Source organism: Palaemon carinicauda, chromosome 35, assembly GCF_036898095.1.
Source record: "Palaemon carinicauda isolate YSFRI2023 chromosome 35, ASM3689809v2, whole genome shotgun sequence".
Classification (NCBI taxonomy): Eukaryota; Metazoa; Arthropoda; class Malacostraca; order Decapoda; family Palaemonidae; genus Palaemon; species Palaemon carinicauda.
Window position 1 is genome coordinate 47,588,148 of NC_090759.1, and position 27,366 is coordinate 47,615,513.

At 43.7% G+C, this 27,366-nt stretch overlaps 1 long non-coding RNA gene across 1 annotated transcript in view; it reads right to left on the reverse strand.

Moving 5' to 3' along the window:
- Positions 1–5,685: 5,685 nt before the first annotated feature.
- LOC137627429 (uncharacterized) overlaps positions 5,686–27,366 on the reverse strand; it is a 106,059-nt gene continuing 84,378 nt past the window's right edge. Inside the window, exon 3 of the long non-coding RNA XR_011041164.1 lies at positions 5,686–5,807. This is a non-coding gene — a long non-coding RNA (uncharacterized lncRNA). The remainder of the gene's footprint in view (positions 5,808–27,366) is intronic.

Genomic DNA, 27,366 nt, shown 5'->3' on the forward strand with positions numbered 1-27,366 from the left:
GACTGGGGAGCAGTACAGCGGGAGCTTGAAGTTCAGCGCTGTAGCGAACAGATCCACAGTCGGGGAACCCCACAAAGTCAGGACTTTGTTGGCTACTAGATGATCCAAAGACCACTCAGTACTCACTACCTGAGACGCTCTGCTCAGACTGTCGGCGAGCACATTCCTCTTGCCTGGAATGAAACGTGCCGATAGTGGAATCGAGTGGGCTTCGGTCCATCTCAGTATCTATACTGCAAGATGGGATAGCTGCTTTGAAAAGGTACCTCCTTGCTTGTTGATGTAAGCCACTACTGTGGTGTTGTCGCTCATCACCACCACAGAGTGACCCGCCAGGTATTGTTGGGACTGTTGAAGGGCCAGGAATACGGCCTTCATTTCTAGCAGATTTATATGGAAGCACTTTACTGATTCTGACCACAGGCCTGAGGTCCGGTGTTGCAGAACGTGGGCCCCCTACCCTTTCTTTGAGGTGTCCGAAAACAACATCAAATCCGGGGGGAGGACGAGAAGATCCACTCCCCTTCGTAGGTTCTCGTCTGTCACCCACCACTGAAGGTCCGTCCGTTCCGCAGGACCCATAGGGATCATGACGTAAGGGGGATCGTGACCCTGATTCCACCTAGACTCGAGTCGCCATTGGAGGGATCTCATCCTGAGACGACCGTTGGGAACTAGACGGGCCAAGGATGAGAGGTGACTGAGGAGACGTAACCACGATTGGGCTGGAAGCTCTTCTCGTCTGAGGAAAGGACTTGCGACCCTCCTCAGCCCTGCTATCTTGTCGTCTGATGGGAAGGCTCTGTGGAGATTGGTGTCTATGATCATGCCTAGATATACCAGTCTTTGAGTGGGAAGCAGAGAAGACTTCTCAAGATTTACCATGATCCCCAGATCTTGGCAAAGTCCCAGAAGTTTGTCTCTGTGTCGAAGAAGGGCTGACTCTGAGTCTGCTAGGATCAGCCAGTCGTCCAGATAACGGAGGAGACGGATGCCGATCCTGTGTGCCCACGAAGATATTAGGGTGAACACTCTGGTGAAAACCTGTGGTGCTGTGGAGAGACCGAAACACAGCACGTTGAACTGGTACACCTTGTTGTCTAGACTGAATCTTAAGTACTTCCTTGAAAACAGATGGACTGGGATCTGGAAGTACGCGTCCTTCAGGTCCAGTGTACACATGAAGTCTTGCGGTCTCACTGCAAGTCTGACCGTATCTGCAGTCTCCATGCTGAACGGGGTCTGCTTGACAAACCTGTACAGAGCTGAGAGGTCGATGACTGGTCTCCAGCCTCCAGACGCCTTCTTTACAAGAAAGAGTCGACTGAAGAAGCCTAGGGACCCGTCAAAGACCTCTTGGAGAGCGCCCTTCTTCAACATGGTCTGGACTTCTGCCCGAAGGGCTTGGCCCCTTGCCGATCCCATGGCAAGGGAGCTCAACGACACTGGATTTGCTGTCAGGGGAGGTAGAGGTGTAGTGAACGGGACGTGATATCCTTGACTGATTACGGATATCGTCCAGGAATCGGCCCCGAGTTGCTGCCACCTGTTTGCGCAACTTTGTAGGCATCCCCCCACTTGTGGACATGCAGGGGGACTGCCAATCCTAGCATTAGCGGCCTTGGCCGCTCCCTCTAGGATTCTTTCCTCCCCCTGGAGGACTTTTTGCCTTTCTTGTCCTTGACAGGAAAGGGCTTAGACACCGTTGACTTCGCTGTAGCTGCCGGTTTCGTGATCTTGGTAGGACGTGGTTGCTGGAGGTTTATAGGGCTTAGATGTTAGAGTTCTATGTAGGAGAGAGTCATGGTTGGACTTCCTCCACCTCTCAGCCGCCTGCTCCACGTACTTAGGCTCGAACAAGTTCTTCCCCATAATGGAGAATGTCTGAGCCTGCTGATCTCGGTACTGGGGACCTTTTAATGGAATCTCTCAGACACCGCATCCCAACGTTTCAAGATGGTATTAGCCCAGAAGTTTGAGACTTGGTGGGCTAGAAACTCGATTGTACGAGTGCCTGAGAGTAAAAAGGTCTCCATGGCCTTCTTGGTACTTTCTTTGGACAAGTCCTCTGATCGTAACAGGATGCCCAGATACCCTAGCCAGATGTCCAGCCACGAAGTTGCCTGCATGGCACACTTCGCTACCTTCTCCTAGCTAAGGATCTCCGTTGCCGTGAACGAGACCTGCCGGTTGGAGTGTCTCTCTAGAGGGAACCCCCTGGTAAGCTCTTCCAAAGAGTGGTGTAGGGGAAGAGCTAAACAAGTCTTCTCCATGATGTCAAAGTACCTACGCTGATGAACTCGAGGAGGTGGGAGGAGTTTGTTGCCGGCGCTGGATCGACTGGAGGAGGCAAGCTCGGAGAGCTGGCCTTCGACCTTGTCTCTGGCACATGCCAGAGACCTGGGCAAGGCTGCACTGGCCTTTGAGGGTTTTTGAGTACCAAAGACTCGGTCCAAGACCGCGTCCTTGCCCTCATGAGGGGGAATCTCTGGATCCGCAAACCCATCGAGATTCCTCATAAGGGTCAGAACCTGCCAGAACGCATGCTCTGACTCCTGCAGCTCCCTTCCTGAAAGGCTAGCAGCGAAGTCTCCTGTCCCCAAAGACTCTTCTTGGGGGGACTCGTGGACGTTCTCTGAGTGCTTGGCTGGCTCCGGTCTAATCCTTGAGGATGACTTTGGCAAAGTCTTAAGAGTCCTTCGACTCCCTCCTGGGAGGGATGCAGGACTCCAACAGTGATAGTGGGAGGCTCTTCTCCACCCCTATCCGAGAAGACTTTCCAGCGCGAGGTGGGGTTTCCCTCATTGGTGCGATGGGGGAATGCCTCACCTCACGTGACTCCCCTGAGGACGGGAAATCTTCATCCGAAGGGGAGGGAGAGAAAGTCTGGGGGGGTGAGGAGGCGCTCCTCAAGGACTTCCGAGGAGTCAGCTAAGCCCTTGGAGAAGTTACCACATCAGACACCCCTCTCTTCCTCTTCAGGGGAGTAGCTGCTGCCATTGATTTGTGGCCCAGCTCAGAGAGAACAGGCTTAAAAGCCTGCATGACCGCTCTGCCCAGGGACCCAAACCAAGGCTGCTGACTCTGTCAGAAACTCCCTCTGGAGGGAAGGGGATCGTTCGAACCCTACGAGGAGTTACCAAAGGAGGGTTCGCCTGAAAAGATGAAGGAGAAAAGTCCCTGGACCTATCCGGAATCCTCCCTCCCACCGGCGAGCGCGCTGTTCTGCGCTTGGGGGGGGGGGACAATGATGACCTGGCTGCGCGTTGTCCTGCAGCCTCACGCGTGGGATCGCGCTGGCGCTCGCGCGATGGGAATTGCCCTGAGTCGCGCGCGGGCGAGCGATGCCGCGGAGGGGCGCGGGCTGGAGATAACAGAGGGCGGCTGAAGGATGAATAAGCGCTCGCGCGCGCAAAGGCGATTGTTCGCGCGGGCGCGCAGGGTCCGGCCGAAAAGCCCGTGCGGGCGATAACGTTGGGCGCGCGCGCAGGAGACATATCCCTTGCGCAGGAATCGATGACAATTGGCTATTGGGGAAGGGCGTCCTAGCAAAGTTGATCAGCGCGCTAGTGATAGGCGGTTGGTGAGTTAGCGATCGGCGAACTAATGATCAGCAATTGTCGAGATTGGAGGTCAACGATCAGAGAAAGACGAGCTAGCAATCAGCGATCGGCGAGCTAGAGATCAGCAAGCTGGCAATTAGCCATCACAATCTAGCAATCGACGGTTGACGAGCTAGTGGTCGGCAATCGGTGAGTTAGCGATCGGCGATCACCGAGCTACCAGTCGGTGATTGGCGAGCTAACGATCTGTGAGAATGTAGCTAGCAAAAATACGAGATGCAGTGGGTCAAACAGCAGAACGATTATCTGGAGACAGGGTGTGTCCTTTGGAAAGGCTTGCGAACGAGACCTCAACGGTGCGAATGAACCGGGGTTTGTTGACGAGTAGGCTAGCTAGTGATCGGCGATCAGCAAGCTGGCGATAGGTGAGCTAGCGATCGGCGATCGTTAGGAGATCAGTGAACTGACGATCAGCAAGTTAACGATTGCTATTGTCTCGCTGGTTATCAGCGATTTGCGAAAGTTGAGAAAGACGAGCTGCAATAGGTTGGGACAGTTACTCTGCAAACCAGCCAAACAATGATCTAAAGACAGAATGTGGCCTTTGGAGGGGCAAATATCCTCAGGAGAGGCTCGCTAACGAGACCTCAATGGTGCATCAAGTACTGGGGTTCGTTGACGAGCAGGCAAGAAATGAGCTAGTAATTGGCGATGAGCGAACTGACGATCAGCAAGTTGCTGATTGTTATAGGTGCGCTGGGGATCAGCGATCGGCGAGACTAGAGAAAGACCAGCTGCAATAGGTCAGAACAGCTGGTCGGCAAACAGCCGAACGATGATCTGAAGACAGGATGTGCCCTTTGGAAGGGCAAGCATCCCTGGGGGACACTGGCGAACGAGACCTCGACGGTGCGTCACGAACTGGGGTTCGTTGACAAGCGGACGAGTCCAAAGAACCAGGTCGTCAGCAGAACCTGGACGAGAAGAATCCTCCGAAGAGGAAAGCTGCAATGACGAAGCTGGAGAGCCGAAGAGGCGTCTTTTTCGCCTTTCTAAGGCAGAGAATGGTGGGGTCAAAGATCATGGTGATGAACCCCAGAAGGGGCAGGAGGATCAGCAAGCTGATCAGCAGCAGCAGGCCTCAAAAAAGGAGTCTCTATGAGTGGCCTCTCTCACAGATGAGAAAGGTGAACACTTGCAGAAAAGACTTGCCTCAGACTTTGCTCCACTCCCAACAGAAGACTTGACTCAGCAAGGGGGGAGCATAGTCTTAGGCAAAGAAACAGCTACAGCAATCGGCGTTGATGTGAAGAGATGAAGATCATGAAGGGAAGTTCTCCCTTGGAAGGGAGGACAACCCAACACCTGGGGAGGATAACTCTCCCTTAGAAGGGAAAGTAGTCCCACCCCTAGAGGCGGACATCCGGGCAGCGCTCTTTGCTTCCCATCAATAAGCATTGTTCGAGTTGAAGATCTGCATCGAGCACTGCATGAGAAAACGTAGCTGGAGTTAGTTTCTCAAAGATGGTGTGCTGATCAAGAGCTGCCACAGGTGCAGAAGGACAGGAAAACTAATCTTAAGTATTTTGGTTGGTGGTAGGATGATATGTGCTGGTCCCAATGTCTCCTAGTTGGGTGTGTCAGAAGGGGTTTGAGTAATGTTTCAGGTATGGAATGTCCACTGGCTAAAAAGTGGTGTGATTATTGTATGGTAACAAAATAGCTCTTATATATTCAATAATAAAGGCTAGAATTCCAAAAACATTGTTGGTTGGCTGAAAACAGGAGGAGAGGCTAATATTAGGGAGGAAAGATTTTTTTTTTTAATTTTCTGAGTGTGAACTGTGTGATAAACAACCATGTGCTCTACTCTTTCATAGCTTAGCTTCTAGTAATAATAAAAATAATAATGAAGATATATCCCAACATCACGGTGTGTATTACCAGGCATGTTTTGACGTATCCTGACGTTATCCCTAGCGAAGGGGTTAACAACGGAATCCTTAAAAATAATTTTGGTAATGTCATGAAAAGATAAAAGTATAAAGCCCAGTTAAAAATTCCTTTAAACATAAAGTAACATAATTTTCATTTACAGTTACTGTTAAAAGTTATAGCAAGACTTACTTCTGGAAACAAATCTCTCAAGTAAGTAACAGATGAAATCCCAACTGTCAGAAGTCTTTTAACAAAAAGAGCAGATTCCTGAACTGTTCGTTGTTCAACTGGAAAAATGGTGCTCCACTGAAATAAAATAATATATATCACTATACATGAACAGATTTCACACATTTAATCACAGCTTCCACACATGAAAAAAGACAAGGTTTAGATTGTAGAATAGCATGTATACTGTAATATAAAGAAAAACTTAACAATTATAGGACTTTGTAAGGTAATTTTCTATATGATGAAAGAGAAAATAAAGTCTTCTTTCCCAAAATACATATCTTTCATTTTGCTCTTTTATGCAATATATAACGCATTACAAATTTTAAAAGTAATTTGTATTTTCCCTGACTACACAAACCTGAATCCTTTAAAAAGAGCATGAGTTCAGCTTAGCTGGAATGAATGTTAAAAATTCAACAAGGTAGTTTCAATTACCAGCATATGACAGAAAAAAAACTAAGTTTAAATTGCAATAGCAGGTATATTAGGAAAAACTTATTTCACAAGATCCATATCTCTCACTTTGCTCTTTGCTGCAATATATGTCAAATTACAAATTTTAAAAAATAATTTGTAATTTTCCTAACTACACAAGTGGACACAAGGAGCAGATCTTGGTTGACCAAGCTATGTCCACCAGACCGGAAATGGCTCCAGCAGCTAGAACTGAGGTAGTCCTAGCCAAGACAGGGGCCATCCAAAAGCACAGGCGCCAGGCCAAGGACACCACCAGGCCAGCTATGCCCGAAATGACGACGTTGTCACAGGTGTCTACCAGTGAAGATTCTGGTAGTGAGACTTCTGGTGACACTTCCAGCTCCTGTTCCAGTGTCAGCTCATCTGATGTCCCTACCAACCGTGTCCAGTTCCTCCAGGCAAACCTCTGTCTGTCCGACCTGCTCAAGGCCCTTGACTCTAAGAAGAGCCCCTAACCTGGGATCTTCCAACTAGAATCTGGCCAGAGTTTTGCCCAATTCCTGAGAGATTTTGAGGCTTACTGCGCAAGTAGATTTACCACTGGAGCTCTGGACAGTGGACTACTGAGCAGGGAAGGTTCCTGAAGGGGGGGGTAAGAAATCAGGGAGGAGTTTTTGGCAATAGGGGGTCCTGAGATCTTATGCCCTGACATGAAGGAACGCCTCCTCGAATGGTGCCGAGAAGCCCGAGACAGGCGTGATGCAGGTAGGAAGGCCTGTTTCAGCAGTGTTACGTGTGGAGAGGGCGACCTGCTGTAGATTTACGCCGTGCGGTTGGCTTCCCTGTACAGGTCGGCCTATTCTCGGCATAAATTGGACCGGAGACAGCTGAGGCGAAAGCTCCTCAGAACGGTTACGAGCAAAGCTGCGAGTTGGCTGGAGCAGTCTCTGGCCACCATCAATGTCTCCGCTGGCTGTCAGGCCACTTGACAAGATGTCCTACACCTGTTGAGTGTTTTCAACGAGGAATCCATCAGCGAAGACAGAAGGCAGAGGACTTGGCCATTAGTCATGTGGAACAGTCATGACACGGCTCATATGCCGACAGGGATTCCGTGGCTGCCCCCAGCCATTCACCTGCACCTGAACGAGTGTATCCATGCACTCCTCTTCGACCTGTCCCCAAAACTGCACCTGTGGAAGTGCACCTGCCAACATCTGGCACCCCAGATATTTCTTCTCCGTTCCAGAGGAGGTACTGAGCTTGGTGCAGGAAACCAGGGCACCTTGCGGACGAGTGTCACAGACACCTTAACCTGCACCTACACGGTGGCTTGGCCAACCACAATGTCGCTCAGTGTGGGTAACAGGCCCCGCCAATGCACAGAACACATGTCAAGAAAATGGCTACTGCCCGCAGCCCTAGGAGGGAGACCACCTCCATCCACACTCCTTCAAGGTGGAGGAGCAATACCGGGAATGCTACTCCAACCCCGTCGTCCTACTCTGGATCAACCAGCAGCAGGGAAAGCCGTAGTGGGAGCAGGTCCAGTGCTTCTTCCCAGACTATTGAGATGAAGAGGAAGAGCAAGAGATCAAAGCCAAGGAAGTCATCAAGAACTGAGGAATATCATATGGCGTTAAACACCAGACTATTGGTGTAAAAGATGGGGCTACATCGAAGGAGGGCGTGAGTGTTAGGAAGCTTGCTCCCAGTATTCCAGTGGGAGCATCAGAAATCTTTATTTCCAAGGTTACCCCTCAACCAGGAAAGGTCATTGAACATCCAATGACTTTCAAGGTTGGCCAGTGATAACCTGTCCTCGACACTGTCCAGAGCATCTCCAACTGACTCCTCCAGGCAGGGTGCAGGAACTGAGGCTGTATTGAAAACCCTTCGTAGGGTTAACCTGGCGCAGTTGATTCCTGTACCACTCATGGTTGTCCCAATGACCAAGTCTGAGTTTCAATCGGGAGCGTTGGATGCTCTAATTGACTACGGAGCTGACATCAACCTCCTGTCATCGAGTGTAGTGCAGGATTACCAGCTGCAGATGGTACCCAATACCATTGGTCTGAAGGGCTTAGGGCAAACAGGACCTAAGACCTTGGGTACTGTACTTTTGACCCCTATGCTGCATTATTATTATAATTATTATTACTAGCTAAGCAACAACCCTAGTTGGAAAAGCAAGATGCTATGAGCCCAGGGGCCCCAACAGGGAAAATAGCTGCATGAGGAACGGAAACAAGGAAAAATAAAATACTTTAAGAACAGTAACATTTAAATATTTCCTATATAAACTATAAAAACTTTAACAAAACAAGAGGAAGAGAAATGAGATAGAATAGTGTGCCCAAGTGTACCCTCAAGCAAAAGGATAACATTCACCCCGAGTGTGTTTCATGTACTGTAGTGCCTTCAGTGACTAAGGCTGTCCATGTAGTGCTTGGTTACCTGTTCTTGAGAGCAAATGGGGTGATAGTTGACGGAGACCAAAATCGGCTGAGCGTTGGCAGTATGTATTATGTATGTATGTATGTATGTATGTATGTATGTATGCATATAGAGTAGGGTCCCGAATTATGCTAGAATTTGGTCGATCAATGACCTCGTATAAATGGAAAATCGCATATTTCGAAACAACAAACAGAAATAATTCCATTGGGGCCATGGCAACCAGCAACTTCCCTATTCAAGCGTATTTACTACCCATTTCCAATACTTTTGATGTACTATACTATATTTTTTTATAATATCAAATTGTTCTTGTGGATAAATCAAACATTCAATATACTTTAAATTTCTAATAACTTGAAAAAGGTTAAAATTACAACCAGGATGGGTGTAAACACCGTATATTTCCCGTTATAACACGACCCAAAATACAGACAAATTTTAATGTTTGCCATATCTATTATATAAAACAACTGGTGAATAGAAAACCATCACTCTATAGACTAGCTTTTGTTGAATCATTGAAAATTCAGAATTATCAAAATAAAGGCGATTTCATATCATGCGTTTCCTAAACACGCTAAAAAGCACCATAAAAAAAAAACCAATGTTTTGTTTACGTTTATCTCTGATCATAACGAAGAAACACATATTTACACATCTGTGTATAGGTTAGTTTTAGCATTGACAGCAATCTTACTAAGTATTGATTATATGTTGATTTTGTTATTAACAATATTCTACTTAGTTTTTCTTAGAACTTCCAAATAAATGAAATGAATGCCATTTATAAAATGTTTTTCTTTATGACGCCTCCTGAAACGGAAACCTTCCATTCGTTTACTGTACGCTTCATCTTCGATCATAATAAACAAACTAAGGCATTAAACCCGCATGATCAAAGTGATAATGATATTAAAAGCTTTTAGAAAATATGTTATTACAAATATTATTTACCATATCTATATAAATTCCTACATACGTAGCAAAGCAGGAAAAGTTTTTTTTTTTTCTTTTTGCGTGTAATCAACAATACCGAACTGCCGCTAATGACAGAATGATAATTTACGATAATTCTAAACTGTTACGAAAGATAATTGTCCATTTCATATCCAAAATACTTTTCCTAACTTCAGTTATAAGTCAACTTGTACCCACTTCAATTATGGAATCATCAGAAAAAAATAAAAAGAAGAAAGTATTAGGCCGGGTTTTAAAGTCATCGAACAATAAGTTAGGGCCCGGCCAGACCAAGCGCGGCTAGCGGCGAGGTTAGCGGCAAGAGGTTATGGCAGAAAATTGAAACCTTAGGTATCTTATGTAGGTGGCCAGATAGGAGGCGCGAGGCTTCCCGCGCCTCCTATCTGATGTGACAGAGATGGTGCGAGTTTGGAGAAAGTAAGGAAAATTGAATCATAGTTGATTATTAATATAATTAATACTTTGTGAAGCCACAAAGATTTCATTTGTTAGAGAGAGAGAGAGAGGTAAAAAATGAGAGGTAGCGAAAGGTAGCCTAGCTAGAGAGAGAGAGAGAGAGAGAGAGAGAGAGAGAGAGAGAGAGAGAGAGAGAGAGAGAGAGAGAAAGTTTTAATAGTACTAAACTAAAACTATGATAGATTAAAACATATTGGTGCTTATGTAATATTAACTAACTGTATAGATGATTTGAATAAGTTAAGAAATGGTATAAACAATACTTTGTTACTGTTTTCGTACGCTCCCAAGAGCGGCAACTAGACATCAGCTGATCTGATCACAGCCAGAAGTAAAACAAAAAGAAGTCAGCAATACTATATTTTTAAAACACTCCCAAAATTAAAAAACAAATGCACGTTTTCTTAAAGCGCAATTAACTATTTCATGAGTAGCAATTTTCTAGAATAAAATTGTTTCCAAAAAAATTGTGGTTTGTTTATGAAATCGGATACCGTATTTTAAGCTATGATTGAAATGGATGTATACACGGTATAATTTTTTCATTTCGTATTTAATTGACACTTTAAGAAACCAGATTTCGGTTTCTTCATCTATTTGTAAGTAATGTACAACACGAGAGAGAGAGAGAGAGAGAGAGAGAGAGAGAGAGAGAGAGAGAGAGAGAGAGAGAGAGAGAGAGAGAATCAGCTGTTGTAATCAAATGCCGTGTTTTTGTTTCGTGTACCTCCTGAAGCGAGGAATTGATCACCACAACTAACAATAGTCTTGTTAATTTCATTATTAAACTCAGGTTGCCATATGTGAACTAAGGTTTTATTTCTTGGAGAGAGAGAGAGAGAGAGAGAGAGAGAGAGAGAGAGAGAGAGAGAGAGAGAGAGAGAGAGAGAGAGAGAGAGAGAGAGAGAGAAATTTTTATAATTATATTGTGTACTCTACAAAACCAATCTTTGCAAATCAAATGTATACTGTTTAAAATATGACAAAATATTGCCGACTCGTTACCGAAGTTTAGGCTATTCACTGCCGATAAAAAAACCCAGTCTACTCATGAAAACCTTGAACGCCCGAAGGGAAAAATAAAGCTTTAATATATACTGTACTAAACAAAAAATAATGCTTTAATATACCATCATTAACACTACCATTAAAATTATCGAAAGGTAGGAGAAAGATAAAAATTACTAAGAACGTAACCACAATTCTGTTTACATTTTGTCAGCAGGACTCACACAGTTAACAGTTGATTTCATTGTTAAATAGGCTATTTATTATGAAATTATGTTAAGATGTAATGTTAATATTGTTTTGTAACATTTATTATAAATCACCGTATTTAGGGCTACCAATATAGTTAAACAGACGATAGATTTGATACATTTTGTAGTGCTTGACTAGCAGACTTTGAACAGCTTCGCAGATAGAGAAAATTTATTTTTGAAAGATAGAGGTCTCATAAAAGGGGATTCGTATAATTCGAACACATAATTCGGGACCGTACTGTATGTTATATATATATATATATATATATATATATATATATATATATATATATATATATATATATATATATATATATATATATATATATATATATATATATATATATATATATATATATATATATATATATATATATATATATTATATATATATATATATATATATATATATATATATATATATATATATATATATATATATATATATATATATATATATATATATATATATATATACATATACATATATATACATATACAGTAGGGTCCCGAATTAAGCGTGTTCGAATTACACGATTCCCCTTTCCCGCGATCGCTATTTTTCAAAAATAAATTTTCTGTATCTGCGAGGCTGTTCAAAGTTCGCGAGTCAAGCACTACAAAATGTATCAAATCTATTGTCTTTTTAAGTATATTGGTAGCCCTAAATACGGTGATTTATAATAAATGTTACAAAACAATATTTACATTACATTTCATTAACATAATTTCATAATGAATAGCCTATAAAATCGAGTATTGCTAACTTATTTTTGTTTTACTTTTGGCTGTGATCACATCAGCTGATGTCTAGCTTCCGCGCGAATACAATAACAAAGAATTGTTTACACCATTTCTCAACTTATTCAAACCATCTATACAGTTAATATTACATAAACACCAATCTGTTATAACCTATCATATTTATTGTTTAGCACTTTAAAACCATCTCTCTCTCTCTCTCTCTCTCTCTCTCTCTCTCTCTCTCTCTCATCGAACGTTATAGCGGTAACCTAATTGTTCGGTGACTTTAAAAATAGGCCTAGTACTTTCTTCTTTTACCTTTTTTGCATATGGATCCATAATTGAGGTGGGTACAAGTTGACTTATAACTGAAGTTAGGAAAAGTATTTTGGATATGGAAAGGACAATTATCTTTCGTAACAGTTTAGAATTATCGTATGTTATCACTCTGTCATTAGCGGCAGTTTGCTATTGTGGATTAAACGCATAAGGAAAAAAAAAATTCCAGCTTTGCTACGAATTTAGGAATTTACATGGATACGGTAAGTAAAATATTTGTAATAACATAATGTTTACTAAATGTTTGTAATATCATTAGTTATGACTTAGATCATGTGTATTTAATGCATTCGTTTGTTTATTATGATCGAAGATGGAGCGTAAACAAATGGAAGGTTTCCGTTTCAGGCGGCATCATAAAGAAAAACATTTCATAAATGGCATTCATTTCATTTATTTGAAAGTTCTAATAAAAAATAATTAGAAAATTGGTAATAACAAATTCAACATATAATCTATACTTGGTAAAATTGCTGTCAATTCAAAAACAGATGTATAAATGCGTCTGTTTCTTCGTTGTGATCAGAGATAAACGTAAACAAAACATTGGTTGTCGTTTTCTATTGTGCTTTTTAGCGTGTTTAGGAAACGCATGATATAAAATCGCCTTTATTTTGATAATTCTGGATTTTCAATCATACAACAAGCTAGTCTATAGAGTGATGGTTTTGCTATTCACCAGTTGTATTATACAATAGATATGACAAACATTAAAATTTGTCTGTATTTTGGGTTGTGTTATAACGGGAAATATATGGTGTTTACACCTATCCTGGTTGTAATTTTAACCATTTTTCAAGTTATTAGAACTTTAAAGTATATTAAATGTTTTATTTATTTACAAGAACAATTTGATATTATAAAGAAATACAGTATAGTACAAAGAAAGTATTGGAAATGGGTAGTAAACACATTTGAATAGGCAAATTGCTGGTTGCCATGGCCGCAATGGAATTATTTCTGTTAGTTGTGTGTTTCGAAATTCGCGATTTTCCATTTACACGGTCATTAATCGACCAAATTCTCGCATAATTCGGGACCCTACTGTACATATAACGGATTTTGAGCGAAGCGAAAAATCTATTTTTCGGTAAGATAGCCATGTCGTCCTGATGGAAGTTCCTTAAAGGCAGCTTCCTAGGGTATATTACAACTACGGCGATATTCCCAGAGAATTTACCTTCAGGTACCCAGAATTCTAACTCCTGGAGCGAGTATCCCTAAAAAAGACTTTAGGGATATCGTAAATATCAGTGGACGTATTCTTGACACGCCTCATAGCAATCTATACCCCGAATAGAGTTAACTCTTCGTAGGGGTCAAATGGCAAGAAAACGAAAACGATAAGAAAGGGGGGAGCCGTACGTAAGGCATCTCTCCTCCCCGTTTCGAAAGCGTGCCCTGCGCCGCTCGCGGCGCCATCTGTATTCCTTGTAGCGATACACGAGGTGCTACAGATACTGTATGTAGGGAGGGGTCCTACAACCCTTTTCACTTTTTTTTTTTTTTTTTTTTTTTGAAAAGGAACAGGGCGGGTCCATCAGGACGACATGGCTATCTTACCCAAAAATAGATTTTTCGCTTCGCTCAAAATCCGTTTTTTGGGCTCAAGCCATGTCGTCCTGATGGAAGTATACCAGAGCATTACTGTATCTGTGGATTCTCAATACGTGCCGTACTCCTCAGGAATGTTTCTTAGTCAACTCGACTGAAAGACCTAAGATGTTACCGTTATACATCTTTTCACTAATCATAAGCCATGAAAGCGCTTCCTGCCCCCTACAGGGAGGAGTCCTACTAAACTCTAGAAACGAACGAAGAGTACATATACCTATGTATGAATCACTCGCCAGCCAGTACAATATAGTGGTCTCACTCTATATGAAGTAAAGCATAGTCTTACGGGACTACAGCATCCAAGGGAAAAATCTCGACCAGCACCCTGGTCGAAGTAAAATTAGACAAAAAGGTTATATCTGCGTAGGATTAAACTTGCTGCCACCACCGTCCTCAGAGAGGGGTGGAGTCCTTTATGCTAAGGAAAGTATAAACCAGTGCAATAAGGCTTTGCATTAAGGAATAGGCTATTATAGATATCCCCGATTAATATACATAGGCTAAATGTTCAATAAATAACATGAAATCAATATAGGTAAAGGAGACGCAAAGTTCCCGAGAACAAGTTTATTGAGTAACAATAAATAGACATGGTCACCATAAATATGTACATACGATAGATGGATGACCAACAATTTACACAAGTACCGTAGTGCATGGATGAATGGTTATCTGAAAGAAAACAAATATGTCACTTGCCACATACCCAGGTATCAAAGTTAACGTCCATGTTACTACATTGCTGACATTAGCGTTAGCAAACGCTTGGCACACCTGTCTGTACTTGTGGTACCATCACCATAACGCTGGAACAGTCACTGTGGGCTCTCAGAGCCTTCACTACTAGTTATATCAACGCATATAACTAACCACTCACCCAAGAATCAAAGTCCCAAATGATTCCACTGTTCCTCGCAGAGTTAAACAGCAGGGTTAACGACGCAACCAACTGCTACCACAGACCTCTTTAGCTGCTCCACTTGCTTAGCATAGTGGCGAAAGAATACCCTGGAAGACTTCCAGCCAGTGTATGAACGAAGGTGTTCAAAATCCATAAAGTTAAAGAAGTTTAAGGATGAAGCAACTTTCCTCGGATCATGACCTGCGGGTGAACTGTCAGGATCCGCTCTGCGAATAAAATATGTAATTTTCGCCCTAAGCTGATTTAAAGATAAATTCGAGCCCGATGTTTCTCCTCTGAATAGTTGGCCCCCATGGAAGTCTGAGGTTCTACGAAGATAGACCTTTAGGCATTCTACAGGACATAGAGATGCATCTTCTTTCAGAGGGCAGATTCTCCAGGGACCCCACCTGTTGGTGGGCAACTCGTTCTTAGCGAGAAACGCAGGGTCCGGAAACAGGTTCAGTTCTCCCCCATCCAGGAACTGAACTCGGCCCTCCTCTCTCGAGAGGGCCACAATCTCACTAACTCTGGCCCCAGAAGCAAGGGCAAAAAGGAAGATCACTTTTTGAGTCAGGTCCTTCAATGCACATTCCTCATTATCCAGTAATGAGGCAAAATGAAGGACTTTGTCTAACGACCACGAAATAGGCTTTGGAGGAGCTGATGGTCTAAGCCTAGCACAGGCCTTCGGGATCTTATTAAACATCTCGTTAGCGAGGTCTACCTGGAAGGCATATAGAATGGGTCTTGTCAGAGCTGACTTACATGTAGAAATTGTGTTAGCCGCCAGCCCCTGTCCGTGGAGGTGAATGAAGAAGGATAGGCAGAACTTCGTAGAGATCTCTTGTGGGTTCTTGTCTTTGACAAAGGCTACCCATTTCTTCCATGCAGATTCGTACTGCCTCCTAGTAGACTTACACTTGTATTCTTCCAGGAAGTCGATGCTATCTTTCAAGATTCCGAACCGTTTCTTCACCGCTAGGGAGAGAAAATCATGAGCTGCAGGGTTCGGGTTTTCTGTAATGAAGCGTAGACAGTCGACTTCTGGACTTGCTGGGACAGAACTGGGTCCGGGAGTGGTAGAAACTTCAGTCGTAGTTCCAGAGCTAGAGGGAACCATACACTGTTCGGCCACTTGTGGGCCACTATTGCTGCTACTCCCTTGAAGGATCTCAGTTTGTTGAGGACCCTCAACATCAGATTGTGAGGGGGAAACAGGTAGATCCTGGACCATCTGTTCCAATCAAGGGACATTGCATCTACTGCTTCCGCCAAGGGGTCCACGTATGGGGACACATATTTCGGCAGCTTCTTGTTGTCCTTCGTCGCGAAGAGGTCTATCTGCAGTTCTGGGACTTGTCTCAAGATGAAGGAGAATGATCCTGCGTCTAGGGACCATTCTGACTCTATCGGTGTAACCCTGGATAGAGCGTCCGCGGTCACATTCCGGACTCCTTGAAGGTGAACTGCTGACAGGTGCCACTTCTTCTTCTCCGCCAGTCGGAATATGGCTAACATTACCTGGTTGAGAGGTGGGGATCTCGATCCCCGCCGATTCAGACATTTCACTACCACCTCGCTGTCCAGTACCAACCTTACATGGATCGAGTGACGTGGGGATACTTTCTTCAGGGTAAGAAGCACTGCCATAGCTTCTAGAAAGTTTATGTGAAAAGTCCCAAATAGCTTGGACCAGGTCCCTTGCACTTTTTTCCGATGGGAGTGACCCCCCCACCCTACTTTTGAGGCGTCTGTGTGGATTGTCACTGACGGGGGGGGGGGTGGCTGAAGAGGTAGAGACCTCTTTAGACGACTGGCTTGAGACCACGGTCTGAGAAGAGAACGTAGTCGAAGTGGGACCGGTCTCTTCAAGTCCCTTCGCTCTTTCGATGCAAAGGTTCTCCATACTCCCGCTGCATCTTTTAGCTGTGCTCTTAGCACTGGGTCTGTTACTGATGCAAACTGAAGAGAGCCCAAAACCCTCTCTTCGCGTCTTGATATCCTCTCGGAACCTAGAAGTCTCCTGACAGACCCCGCTATTTCCTTCCTCTTTGACATCGGAATGGAAAAACGGTGTGACACTAGATCCCAGTGAATTCCCAACCACTGGAACCTCTGAGCTGGAGAAAGACGAGACTTCTTTCTGTTGATCATGAAACCTAGATATTCCAGGAACTGAATCACTTGTAGGGAAGCTTGCAAGCATTCTGCTCTGGATGCTGCCCACACCAACCAGTCGTCCAGGTAGGCTACTACTTGGAACCCTTTTAGGCGTAACTGTTTGAGCGCTGCGCTCGCAAGCTTCGTAAAGATCCTTGGGGCTATGTTTAGCCCGAAGGGCATCGCTCTGAAAGCATAAAGTTTTTGTTGTAGCTTGAATCCTAGGTAGGGGGAGAGACGGCGACTTATTGCAACGTGCCAATATGCGTCTGACAAATCGATGGAGACGGTATATGCCCTCTTGGGCAGTAAGGCCCTTATGTGTTGTAACGTTAACATCTTGAACTTGTGGTTCACTATGAACTTGTTGAGTGGTGACAAGTCCAGAATGACTCTGAGTTTCCCCGAGTCTTTCTTGGGAACACAAAACAGCCTCCCTTGAAACTTGATGGACTTTACCCTCCGGATCACCTTTTTCTCCAACAGATCTTGGATGTACTCCTCCAAAACGGGGGTGGAGTGTTGGAAAAATTGAGGGCACTGGGGCGGAGTACTGTACCAACTCCAACCCAGTCCATTTTTGAGAAGGCTGTGGGCCCAGGGATCGAAGGTCCAGCGATCCCGGAAATACTGAAGTCTCCCACCTACCGGCGACACTTCACTTTGACTGCCCCGCAGTCTTGCCTCCCTGGCCGCGACCACCTCTGAATCCTCGTCCCCTAGAGGGGCGTCTCGCCGAACCTCTGGCTGCCCCCTGGGTCTTGCACGAAACGTGGTTGATTGTCCCTCGAACACGGGATTGAATGCCGGGGAAGCTGATGACATGGCTTGGGGTACCCATTGGAAGGTGGTCGGGGTCTGGGCTACCAGTTGTGGTACCGGAGGCAAAGCTGGCTGCTGCTGCTGCTGTCTTTGTGGTTTGAAAGACTTGGCTGGACGGGAGGAAAACCTTGATTTCTTCGCCTTTCCTTTCGGCTGAGGGCCCTCATCCGGAGAAGACTTCCTCTTAAGGGACAGGCCCCACTTCAGGAGAAGATTGCGGTTCTCAGTGGCTGCCTTGTCCACGACCTCTTTGACCACGTCCTTGGGAAAGAGATCTTTACCCCAGATGCTGGATGAAATTAGCCTCTTGGGTTCATGCCTCACTGTGGCCGAGGCGAACACAAACTCCCTACAGGCCCTCCTTGCTTTGACAAAGCAATAGAGGTCCTTAGTCACTGTGGCCAGATGGATCTTGGCCATTACCATGAACATCTCCGGCATCTTGGGGTCGCTAGCCATCGTCTCCATGTTGGTCTGGAGAGACATCGAGGCTGCCAGGCGCTCCTTTGTGTCCAATTCCCTCCGTAGGAGGAATTCCGACAACTTGGGAAGGTCTTCGCCGAACTGCTGACCTGCAATGTCGGCGTCCAACTTCCCAACCGAGAAAGTGAGGTGCACCTCCTTCCAGTCCTTATTGTCCAGCGGCAATGCCAACGACAGAGGTTTACATTCCTCCAGAGATGGACACGGCTTGCCAGCTTCAACCGCCTTCAAGACAGCCGCGAACCCCTTTTGCATAAAGGGGAAGGCCCTAGCCGGGGAGGATACAAAGGAGGGGTGCTTCTTACTCAAAGCGGCAACTTTAGAGTTTGAGAACCCCCTCTCCTTCAATGCAGCTGTTAAAGTGGCTTGAGCCTTGGAGTGATCCAGGATAATCACCTCCTTTGGTTCCGTCTCTTCCTTCGAGGCCGGCTCCTTCTTCAAACGGACATAACAGTCCGGGTAGGCCCCTCTACTGGGCCAGAATTCCACCTCCTCAAGGGGAACTGAGCCCAGTTTCTCCGACATGACGATCTTCCCAATCGTCATCGGCATGTGCTCGGCATATCTCCACGGGTTGGCATCCGAGCACAGAGGAAGGTCCTTCACGTTGAGCTTCTTTGGAGGTCCACGTGATGCTGTGATCTTCTGCATCTGGAGCTCCAAAGTAGCGGCCTTCTGATTATTCTCCCTCTGCATCTGTTGGATCATACCAACGATGGAAGAGAGAGCCTGTCCTAGCTCTGCTGGAAGAGCGGACGAGGTAGAGGGGATAGGTTCAGGGACCTGAACCGGCACGTCTGACGATACGGGAACCTCTTCCTCCACGGCAATAGGATCTCGATCCTCCTCCTCGCCTTCTGCGAGGAGATCCTGTTCCGCACGATCGGACAAGTCAGACATCTTGTCGTCCAACTGGATGTCCTGCATGGCATCAGCGACATCCTCCTCCACTGGGATCTGGACGAGAGGGATCTCCGGCCGAGGCTGGGGAACAACAGCATCAGTGGAAGCCTTGGGAAAAAGGTATGCCCTCATCTTCTCGTTAGGAAGATAAGGTCCAGTGGTGTTTTTCTGAAAACCCCTTACCCATAAGCGAAGCTTCTCCCTCGCTGCATCTCTTGACTCCGCCGACCTAGGGGATTCAAAAGCCTCTGATAGCAGGTTAGTACATACAGCACATACCTGCGGATCCCAGTAACGATGGTCATCATTGGAGGCTGCGCAAGCCGCGTGCCTCCTACACGAGACATGTCCGCAAAAGTTCTTACTGCGGACATTGCAGAAGACACTATCACACTTCGGATGCTCCTCCTGTAAAAGAAGAAAAATTTCCATGAATATCAAGTGAATTTCAATTCACATGTAACAAATGAGTATTCACCAAGAATAAGGGAAAGACACCTACTTGTGAAACCTACACAAACACCTGTGGAAGCCCACCAGCCAAAGTCACATAGTTAGTCTTTACTAGAATAACCAGAGAGCATATTTCCAAAGGAAATTAGGTGTAGCTCACACCTAAGGTAAAATTTTACCATTCCGGCCAGGGATGAAAAGAATTCTCTTTTATCCTTGTAAGGCGACACCAAGTGATTGCACAAGTAACACAAGTAAGATAGAAAAGACAGTGTTGTAACCTACTATATCATGAACTCCCTTGGTTGAATACACCACCAAAGAAAGGACTGATACAGTACCTGAGGGTGGTGTGCCGGCCGGCTATTGCCGGTCAGCAACACCCCCCCCCCCCCCCGTTTTTCGAAAGGTAGATCTCAAGTACACAACATCGGATCACCCCTATTGGGGAGAACTCCAGATCCCATGCCTGAACAGGCCGGCAGTGGTTGCCGGTCCGCAGCCACCCGGTTTGCACTGCGTTGCCGGCCATCATTCTTAGTGGCCGGCTAACTGGGCAGTGTAGCAGGCCGGCCGGCAGCAGTGAGCAAACCCTGCCGGCTGGCCTCCACACCAGGCATCGCTCGGCTGCCGGCCCCACTTGTAGTGGCCGGCAGATGAGCAAGAGACCGGCCGGCAAAGGTATATAACCATCGCCGACCGACAGCAAGAGAACTGGAGAACACCCCTCCCCACCGACGGCCGGCCTGTAGGCCGGCAGACGGCAAGGACAACACATACGAAGACAACAGAATAAGTGCCGGGCTAAGAGGCTATGAGCCTCTGTGCCCGGCACCCGAAAGAGTGCCGAAAGGAAGGGGAGACACTAAGTCAGGCTTCCTAACCGCTGCTTACTGAATCTACAGACGGCAGCGATGGAGGGACCAAGAAAGGACCGGGCAGCACTCGAATGAATGGTCTCTGCCGGTCGGCACACTCTGCCGGCCGACAGGAGACCACGTAAGTTCCTCATCCTAACCTAGGCTAGGTACGGATGCGGACGACTGACCGGAAAAATAGAAGGGAAGGACAGAGGGTCCTATCCAACCTTGCCTTGGTTAAGGGTCATTCCCAACTAAGACAGCTCATCTCAGCCAGAGAAAGACCCGAGGGGGAGGCCGGCACTACTGGCTGCCTCCCTAAAACCACGGCAAGGAAGGAATTGCTATTCCAGAAAGGGAACATATCCCGAATCCGGAACGGCAAGAGGACAAGTCTGAGGGGTCACCGAGTGAAGGGATCACTACTGGAACCCAACAAGGTGGACCAAGGGGGATAAACCCCTTATGCCCGAGTCAATCAGCAAGGGAGACTCTGCCCCATGCCAGACGAACCCGGACTCAGACTAAACACTGTTGTACTGTCCCCCTCTGAACCAATTCAGATGGAACGGGAAGGTACAGTACTACTCCAGCATAGATATATTTGAAAATTAATTCAAACAAACCACTAGAGTTAAGCCTAGGGCTTAAACAGAGGGAAAGGGTTTGCCCCTTCCCCGAAGAAAAGGGAGCAAACGGGGAAACAGATAATATTATAATGACCTAAGACAACCTAGCCTAGGCACTAAGAGAATCGATTACCTAATTTACCGAAACTCACACCAATACTATCTTGGAAGGTACTCGAAAAGGGCTTATATGTATAACGTTGCCTAACGCTTAAAACAATAAAATCACACTTGGAAGACTAATTATCATGCAGGAAGTACATAGGCCAACCGCTAGCCTACGAAGACTAGTGTTGGCAGCCTAGGCAAAACTTCGCCAGGCACACTACTAACGCATCATAACAGAATTCCTAAATAAGCTAAGTAGCTAATATTTAAGCACAAAGGGGCTGGGAACGTCGCTCTTGCTAACAAATAAATCCTATTCTAGCGAGCGACAGCATCCATGATGCCTCCAGCAGGCAACAGCTCTTGTATCAAAGATAACTCTTTTAATTACTTTAATTTTAACCAAGAGCCTACATTTATACATAAAAGAAATAATACTCAACTTATCCGAGGCAGAAGAAGTTGGAGAAAGCATTATAACACGAGAAATTCCAAGATTTGGTAGAAAACAGGGAACAAAACACCGAGTCGTAGAGCTACGCAAAAAGGAATACAGATGGCGCCGCGAGCGGCGCAGGGCACGCTTTCGAAACGGGGAGGAGAGATGCCTTACGTACGGCTCCCCCCTTTCTTATCGTTTTCGTTTTCTTGCCATTTGACCCCTACGAAGAGTTAACTCTATTCGGGGTATAGATTGCTATGAGGCGTGTCAAGAATACGTCCACTGATATTTACGATATCCCTAAAGTCTTTTTTAGGGATACTCGCTCCAGGAGTTAGAATTCTGGGTACCTGAAGGTAAATTCTCTGGGAATATCGCCGTAGTTGTAATATACCCTAGGAAGCTGCCTTTAAGGAACTTCCATCAGGACGACATGGCTTGAGCCCAAAAATATACATATATATATATATATATATATATATACATATATATATATACATATATATATATACATATATATATATATATATATGTGTGTGTGTGTGTGTGTGTGTATACACAGAGGTAATGCTCGACTTACGACCTATGCGACTTATGACGATTCGAATTTACGACAAATTTTTTCGGGTGATGACGTCACAAGTCTATCGGAAATAGGACGAATATTTCCTGGAAAATAATCTATTTTCTTGTAAAAAAATAAACTAATTTATCTTGTTAAATTATTATTTTCTTTTATTGTTTATATTCAGTATCTATTTTCAGAAAAAAATACATTAAGAAAAGTTTTAATATCTGTCGAGTTCATATTATATGTCTGGTGACGTCACATCACCGGTGGAAAGCGACCAAGCAGTACAGTGATTTCCTTCCAATAGGCTAACAATTAATATTAGTATTCCCATTATCAAAATATTAAATAACGATACAAAGTATTTTGTGGGTCTGTATCTGTAGTCATGAGTACTACGTGCGTAAATTTGACTGTACGCTAGTTTGATTTAATCTCTCAGAATATCGATGTTATATCTAAAGAAAGTATACGAATAGGACAAATATTTTCTTGAAAATAATATATTTCATTTTACATGATAAAAATGAAATACTTTTGTTTGGTAAGTTAGTATTTTCTTTTCATTTCTTGCAAGAAAAATTATATTTTCATAAAATAAATTTTTTAACATACCTGGTAGTTATATATAATTTAATTCCCACCAACCTCTCACACACCTTCTAATACTTGAAGAAGAGTCAGATATTATGAAAATTCTAAAGAGAGATCATACAAGCAAAGGTCAAAACAACAAAATCTAATCAGGTCCCAGAAAAATCCAAAAACAAATCCAAACGAGCGAAAGCCAAAGCCAAATTGTACATCACCAAAATAACTGCAATTAACACAGGCTACAGCGAGTGAAATTCCAACGATGTCACCGGTGAGGTGGCATGGAAGATCTGAGGAATAGTTGGAATGGTTCCAGGTACCTGGGTAGAGGGCACACTGGTGGTACACCTGGCTACCCAATCGGCGATTGCCGCGAGTTTTGAAATTTCGGCCGTGACGTCAGGGACTAAGCTATATATATAATTACCATGTAATTCAGATGTTTAAAAAAGAAAATGAATTTACATATTTTGCAAGTCATTCTTCGTAGAGTTTACGTCACGTGTCTTGTGACGTCATGTATCTGGCAGAAGCGCGCTGACAAATCCAATTATTTCCTTTCATTGTTACCAAGTAATCTTATTACAGCATTCCCATCATCGAAACACTGACTAACGATATGAAGTGTTTTAGTGGTCTGTATCATCAGTTAGAAGATTAGCACAACTTACCGTAAACTTAAGAAAAAAAAAGTCTGATGACGTCATATTTCTGGCGGTAGGCAAGAGGCAAATCAAGTGATTTCCTTCCGATGCGTTACTATTCTCATAATCGAAACATCGAATAATGATATAAAGATTTTTTTAATATTTTTCAAAGAAATATGAAGATTTAACTGAATTAAGAATCAAAATACAGAGAGAGAGAGAGAGAGAGAGAGAGAGAGAGAGAGAGAGAGAGAGAGAGAGAGAGAGAGAGAGAGAGAGAGAGAGAGGGGTACATATTCCTTTTATAACTAGTAATAAGGTCTATAAACAAAATGTATGGAGAATGTGATACCCTATAACGTATTGGCGCTGATATAATATTCATTATGAAGAGATTTCAAATGCCAAGAAAATTATATAAATCAGTGTTATTCGTACTATATATGCGCATGATCGTAATACAGCAGCGTAACCTTGAGATCAGCTGATGCCAACCGAAAGTAAATCAAAAGTATTTGTTGATTATTGATATGATCAAGAAATTTAAAAATGAAACAGACGTGCTTTAATAAACCACAATTAAACACAACAATGTCTAATGAAATATGAAGGCTTAATATTGAACTGAAAATTGAATACTGTATGAAGCTTTAAAAAAGAGAGAGAGCTACTGTACAACTATTTCGCATTATACCTAATGATTAGACGAAATGTATGGAAACTGATTCCCTGTAACATATTGGCGCTATGTAATATTCATGAAGATATTTCTAAAAGAAAAAAATATGCCATACGTATATACGCCATATTTTGATACGGAAGGTAGCGGCACTTTCAGATCAGCTGATCACAACCATAAGTAGACAAAATTCTAAGTACTTTTCGAATGGTAAAATACTTCCAAAATTGAAAAATAGAATACAAAAATGCATTCATAGAGCATATGATATCCTATGAAACAAAATGGAATAATGATAAACAGAAAGAAAATATTGATAAAATATGATTGAGATGATTGCCGAATCATAACGCATCATAATAAATATACAGAAACTTCACTTTTTTAGTTCGACATATGACAAACTCGACTTACAACGCATCTCTCAGTCCTGATCTCCGTCGTAAGTCGGTGACTACCTGTGTGTGTATGTATGTATGTATGTATGTAGGTGTATATATATACAGTATATATATACATATATATATATATATATATATATATATATATATATATATATATATATGTATACGCGAAAAATCTATTTTTGGGTGAGATAGCCATGTCGTCCTGATGGAAGGTTTCTTTCAGTAGCTTCCTAGGGTATATATTTGACTACAGTGATATTCCCAAAGAATTTAACTAAAGGTCTCCAGAATTCTAACTTCTGGTGCGAATATCCTTAAAGTTTCCTTTTAGGATATCGCATAATATCAGGGGACGTATTCTTGACACGCCACATAGCAATCTGCACCCCGCATAGCATTTACGCTTCGAGGGGGAAAAGTGACAAAATAAGAGGAGCCGTTACGAAATTCTCCTCCTCTGTTACTGTTTGAGTACTCAGATGGCGCCACAATCGTCGGCCATCTTTATTCCTTTGTAGTGTTAAGCCGGTACTTCTAGATACAGTAATATCGGGAGGGATCCGGCCAAGGCCTTTCATAGAAAGGAGGGCAGGTCCATCAGGACGACATGGCTATCTCACCCAAAAATGGATTTTTCGCTTCGCTCAAAATCCGTTTTTTGGGCTCAGGCCATGTTGTCCTGATGGAAGTTTACCAGAGCATTAATGTATCGTGGATTTCCCTGTTGTGCCTTTAGACTTCAAGACAATCTTTCCTTGGTCCTTTAGACCTAAGAGACCTATGACATTACCGTTATATGTCATTTCTGCTAATCATATACAACGTTAGTGCTTCCTGACCCCTACAGGGAAGAACTAAACTCGGAAAAAGTCTCGAAGTTGCATATTTCATGTAACCCACCTAGCATTCAAAAGAGACATGCAAGTCTCACTGTATGTCGTTAGCCAAAGTTTGTATCTAGTATTGGAACAAGTTACATCTAGCTAGAAAGGTTTGTATAAATGTAGGAACAAAGTTATTACTTTTGTTCAATTACTTCATGTAGAATAAAAGGGTTGAAATAAATGCTCTCACATAGGCTTTATTAGAAATGTTTAGGGAGAAATAAGACGCACAAAACCATTAATCATCTATTGTCAAGCAATAAATAAAGTTCAGCATACATTTATAACAATGTAAAAAATGTAAATGAATAAACCATTTCAATAACAAACACAAGATAAAATAAATCAGAAATGCTTGTTTTATCTGAAAACAAAACTTTGCCACATCACATGAAATTTTTTTAGAAATTTTAATGTCCTTCTGAAAACCTATCTATTTACACTTGTGTAAGAAACACATGGCACTAGTGTTCAGTCTATGTTAAATCACTTTAGTATATTGGAACAGTCTATAATGTCACCGTGATGACATTTCACTTACCATGTTGCATTATAAAGTGCCAACATGTACACCCTTTAGAATTACAGTCCATGTAATTCAAGTTTTAGCACACTACCTGCTGCTACCACGAAACGCTTTAATTCCTGCACTTGCTTCCCATAGTGTTTAAAGAACACTCTGGATGACTTCCATCCAGTAAACGAACGAAGACTCTCGAAGTCCATAAGCAGGAAGAAGTTTAACGAAGAAGTAATCTTCCTAGGATCATGACCTGCGGGTGTACTGTCAGGATCCGCTCTGCGAATAAAGTAGGTGATCTTCGCCCTTAGATGTTTTAAGGATAAGTTTGAACTCGATGTTTCTCCTTTAAAGAGCTGTCCTCCCCTGAAGTCTGAAGTTCTGCAAAGATAGACCTTTAGACTCTCCACTGGACACAGCGAGACATCTTCCTTCAGAGGGCAGATTTTCCAGGGACCCCACCTCTTGTGGGTAGCTCATTCTTGGCGAGAAACGTTGGGTCGGAAAAGAGGTTTAGCTCACCCGTTTCAGCAAACTGGATATGGCCTTCTTCCCTAGACAAGGCCACCATCTCACTAACTCTAGCCCCTGAGGCTAGAGCAAACAAGAAAATAACTTTGAGTCAAATCTTTCAAAGAGCAAGCCTCATTGTCCAAACTTGAGGCAAAATGTAGCACCTTATCAAGAGACCACGAGATGGGCCTTGGAGGTGCTGCGGGTCTAAGTCTGGCACAGGCCTTAGGGATTTTATTAAAAATTTCATTAGACAAGTCAATCTGGCAGGCATAAAGTAAAAGTCTTGTCAAGGCAAATTTACAAGTAGTTATCGTGTTGGCTGCTAAACCTTGTCCATGAAGGTGAATAACGAAAGACAAACAGAAATCCATCGAGATTTCCTTTGGATTTTCTGCCTTGACAAAGGCCACCCATTTCTTCCAAGATGACTCGTATTGCCTTTTAGTATATTTTTACTTATATTCCTCCAAGTAGTCAATACTTTCCTTCGAGATCCCAAACCTTTTCTTTACTGCTAGGGAGAGAAAATCATGAGATGAAGGTCTCGGGTTTTCTGTAATGAAGCGAAGACAATCGACTTCTGAATTGTTGAGACAGAACTGGGTCCGGCAGAGGAATCAGCCTCGGCTGTAATTCCAAAATCAAGGGGAACTAGTTGCTCCGGGGCCACTTGGGAGCTACTAGGGCTGCTGTTCCCTGAAAAGATCTCAGCTTATTGAGGACCTTCATCAGCAGGTTGGGTGGAGGGAACAGGTAAATCCTGGTCCATTTGTTCC